Here is a 4,912-nt window from a genome sequence, read left to right as displayed (position 1 = left end):
AGGAAGGACGATAGAGGGAGGGGGACCTAGAGGGACAAAAGAGAGAAATAAAGAGAAAGCAAAAGAGGACAGAAAAGATTAAAGTTTATTTTATACCTTATTTAAAAAAGGAAGCATCAAGACAAGAAATATGACAAGAAATAAACAACAGTGCTATTGGTTATAGCACCATTTTTTGTTTTTCTTTGTTTACCTGTTTGTTTGTGCTAGGGCTTACTCTGAGCCCAAGATCATTCTGGCAGGGCTAAGGGCACTATATAAGGTAGTACTGATCAAATTCAGGTCAGATTTATCCCCAGCCCTTATATAGCAGTACTTTTCAGCTTCATTGAAAGAGCAGTAGGTTTTAGTGCAATAGAAATAGTTATACAGAAGCAATATTATCAAGCATCATAATTAAGAGATAAGACTAAGATTTCTCCCTTCTTAAAGATTTGAAGTAGAAGGAAAACATCAAACCCCACACTGGCAGGAATGCTTAGGGGAATGTTTACTAGGGGTGAGCAGACAGGACAGGTAGCTCTGGAGAGATAGGTTCGTTCTCAGCTGCATGGGTGTCTTCACCTCCAGAGTTTAACTTGGAATATTTAAGAAATGGCCCAGTAATGCACATAATCTAAAAGTGCATCATTTTTCAACTCTTCAAATTATAATATTAGTCCTACAATTATATACATTTTTGTTTAGCACCTTTCCATCATTTTTTAATATTTGACTTCTCATAGATTTATTTCCATGCTTTTTTACCTTGTTCTGTGTTCCTGGGGGAAAATCCTTTCTGGCCAGTCATGTAGACTTTCTTGCTATCAAACTTATACCTGGCTGATGGAATGGACTGGCAGGTATTCAGCAAGTAGTAGTAGAAAGAAATCAGGATACTGGAGCTGGAGCGACAGTGCAGCAATAGGGCTTTTGTCTTGCACACAGCTGACCTAGGATGGACCTGGGTTCTATCCCCGGCGTCCCATATGGTCCCCCATGTCGGGTGCAATTTTTGAACATAGAGCCAGGAGTAACCCCTGAGCAGCACTGGGTGTGGTCCAAAAACCAAAATTACAAAAAGAAAAGAGAAATCAGTATACTTAAGCCTTCTCTGCTAGCTTAGCCTTGGCATCTCTTTCATGACAGTGACCCATGGGTTCCATAATTATTTTTTCTTCACGGTTCCAGGGAAATCCCAAGCCTGATTTCTTTCTTTGACCTTTTGAGTCTAAAAGGGGATATAGATTTCAGCTATTGCTAGTTTCAGGGTATCTGGACATCTCTTGTGGTTTCCAATAAACTTACTGATATCTCAGAGCAATGAAACCATTCTTCATCACTAGTAAGAATACCAAATATACAGTTATTTTGGAAGGTGTTTATGAAAAAATTTACAATGGTAACATAAATCTTACATACGACATAGCAAAATGGGGACTAGATATTTACTCATAGGAGTTAAAAACTAATATTCACAAATAAACCTGCATGGAGATGTTTATAACAGATTTACTCAAAGATATTCAAACTGCAAACAATAAAAAGATTTTTGGAGGTTGATGTATAAATAAATTTAGACAATGAAATTATATTCACTAATAAAAAATGTCCTGGGAAGACTTGGAGAAAACCTAAATATATATTGGATAGATGAAAAATAGAGCTAATCTGCAGAGGTTACATATGCCAGGATGACAATTATGGGGAGTTCTGGAAAAGACTAAACTAAATAAGACATAAAATTTATCTGAGATTGCTACAGACAGAGGTGGATTAAGGATGAATACAAGACACATGTGATTTTTTTAAAGCAATAGTGTTGTTCTATATGATATTGAGATAGTAGATAGGTGTCATAATGTGCTAAAAACTGCTAGAACACAAAGAATAAAACCTAGTGAATTTAAGCAAATAATGATGTATCAATATTGGTTCATCACATGTAATGCATGGATCACACTAATGTAACAGGTAAACAATAAGTGAATCTGTAAATTTTGTGTTTTCAGAAAATTTTTCTGTAAGTCTAAAGTTTCACTAAAATAAAATCAACTAAAAGCCAAGCTTTAATATCAATATGTACATATCTAAAATTATAATAAAATAAATATATAAATCTTACAAGGAAGGTGCTTTTAGCCACTCTCTCATCCCATGTGCTCCCCCAAAGTTTTATTTTTGCTTAGTCCCTGAATATTGTTATCTGCAAAAAAGCCCCCTAATAATTTAAACAAAAGATGTATGAGTGGCTTGATAAATCACTTATTATTGCTTGATAAATACATGTTGAGTGTCAAAAAACTGATGACGATTCATTTTTTACCAACATTGAAAATATTTGGTGTATAGAAAATAGAGATGTTCCAAAATACAAATGTTCACAGGACAATATTTATTTGGATCTGTTTTCTGGGAATTAATTATTAACATGACTCCATTTTACCCTCAAAGTGTACTGTGTGGAAATCTATTATTTTATTGTGGTACCTCTAAGTCTTTTCTTTAGAGAATAGAGGAGTTACAAAGTATCATGAATAAAGCTTAGTCATATTTCCCCCAGTTTCTCTGTTTGGATAATGTCTGTAACTAACAGACTAGCCTGAGAACAAAGGTGTGTCTGCAGGACCAAATGTCCCAGAGAAAAACGACTTTATCAGATGAAACTGTAACCTAGATCTTTAAAAATGAATGTATTTCCTGTGGTGAAAAATCAACTTTAATGGCATAAGGCTTTGTTAAGGTTGACTTGTAGGCCATTTGATAGCCTTAAAAACTTGAATCAGAGGGTGGTAAAGGGAGAATATTGAGGGCTGTGTCTTCACTGGAGATGAGTCAAAGAGCCCAGAGGCCGTGATGCTGTAAATATATCTATATCTATTAGATACATATATATATATATATAGATGTATCTATCTATTTCTACAATTTAGCTGAATTATATTCACCCATCTTTCCACCATTTAAACTTCCTCACTTGTCTCTAAAACTAGGACTTTATAAAAAGTACTCTAAAACTTAGTTTGTCTAAGTAATGCAATACTTATTTTGTCTATGAGTATATAATTGTGACAGGAATCAAATAAATTAGCCAATCTGATCCACTTGGTTTTAACTAGAAAAGTTCAAAAAGGGAAACTGTAACCATCCAAAGTCTTTATAATTCTACGTAACCTTTTCAAGTTACTTGTGTTTCTTCACAACATAGTGAGAGCATGAAGGGACCAAGTGAACATGGATTTTTTTATGGTACTGCTTTAGAAAATATATCACAATGTTGGTAAAAACCATAACAGAGCCTGCTTAGATTCAAGGGAAGAAAAAAGATCTAATCTTTCACTGAAGCTACAGTATAAGGAGAGTATGTGGATTTATACAGCCATCTTGGAAATACTGCCTTTCCAAAATAATTTATTCTTTGAGTCTATTTCTCATTTATTCTTCCAACATTCTTGTTGTTTCTATAAAACATAACCGCACATAACCAGGTTGGGTGACTGTAAAAAAAAAAAAGGGAAGAAATTGGGTTTCCGCCATGAAATGTACACATCCTTCACCAGTACAACTTTCCCGGCATGGTGCTTAAATAAAGAAATTATTATTTTTTAAAAGAAATATGTTCTATGTAAGATACTTTTATACATGTTTATGTTTGCTTACAGTATGCATATAAATTAGTTGAAAAATAATTAAAAATTGCTCAGGATTATTTGAACTAGACCAAGAAAAAATAGCTTTAACTTGTTATCCACAGTTTTATTATTTAACCTTTGTGTTCTGTACTTTGAGTACATGTTATGTGTTTATTTAACTTCTATATTTTCATGTCAATAATGATTAGTTTGGTCTCAAAGGAATTCTGAGGGTCACTTAGGTGTGCTAAATATTAATTCCTTATAGATTTTATATTCTTCTAATTTTCAGTGACAGGTATTGAAAATTTTGGGATGTCATAAAATATAAATATAAAAAATGAAAAGTAGAAAACACTAAGTAGAAAAACTTAAATTATTCATTGTTGAGCAGGCTAATAGGAAAACATAGGGAGATTCATTTATTAGTGATCCTTGTCCTGTGTATCTGCGATTGTTATTGAATTTAAATGAATTATTTTCAAATAAATTTAAAAATTTTTGCTTTAAAATAAAGCAATTCCTTTACTACTCAAAGTTTCTCTTGTTAGAAACTATAGCGTGCACAATTACATTTTATAAGAAAGAAGCACTATGAACATTTTATCTCTCAGTTGACTATGGGACCCTTTTGTATGTATTTCTTGAACAGTTTGTGGAATCACTTAAGAAATTCCATTTAGCTAATGTGTCCTAAGAGACACTATAGTGGAACTACAAAGTGGGACATTTCATGGGTTTATGAGGGATGGAAAAAATGCTTCTTTTATAGCTGATAGCTGTGAAGGAATGTGATACCTGCTTTTCAACTTGGTTGGCAGCATGTTGCACTCTATGGTACTTGTAAGATAGTTGATCTGAGCATTTTTTTTTTTTCTTTTCCCATCTCAGATGTTTCTTTCTAACGAATTGACCATTACACTTTCGGATTCTGAAATGGTCAACAGACCATAGAAAGAGATTTCTTTAGGCTCCTGTTTGAAACCAGCAGTGAAAGCAAACTGCAGGCCTTGATTCAGGGCCAAGATCTGAGCATTTTTAAACATGTTTTTTGGCATGCTGGAACTCAAAACTAGGGTCCATTAACATGAGGACTTTGAGATTAACACTGATATAACCTTTCAGGGGAAAGGCTGGTTCGTCTACAAATGACTCAGGATATGATCAACAGTAAGAAACCAAGCCAATGAGTAAGGAACCAGCATATGGCACTGATGGAGCACAATTTTAGTCTGCCTCATTTGACCAAGTTCATTCCCTCAGAGTTATGAAATGAGGCAAAAGAGAATGTCTTCAAGACC

The 4,912-nt window shown here is 33.9% G+C and overlaps 1 non-coding gene across 1 annotated transcript; it reads right to left on the bottom strand.

Annotated features, from left to right (window-relative positions):
- Nucleotides 1–4,500: 4,500 nt before the first annotated feature.
- On the bottom strand, nt 4,501–4,636 carry LOC126019264 (small nucleolar RNA SNORA2/SNORA34 family). Its single transcript, XR_007498996.1, has one exon. It is a non-coding gene; the product is annotated as a small nucleolar RNA SNORA2/SNORA34 family (small nucleolar RNA).
- Between the last annotated feature and the right edge of the window lie 276 nt (nt 4,637–4,912).

Source organism: Suncus etruscus, chromosome 9, assembly GCF_024139225.1.
Source record: "Suncus etruscus isolate mSunEtr1 chromosome 9, mSunEtr1.pri.cur, whole genome shotgun sequence".
In the NCBI taxonomy this organism is placed as follows: domain Eukaryota; kingdom Metazoa; phylum Chordata; class Mammalia; order Eulipotyphla; family Soricidae; genus Suncus; species Suncus etruscus.
The sequence above is the reverse complement of the archived record's forward strand: the minus strand, read 5'-3'. Positions and strand labels throughout refer to the sequence as shown.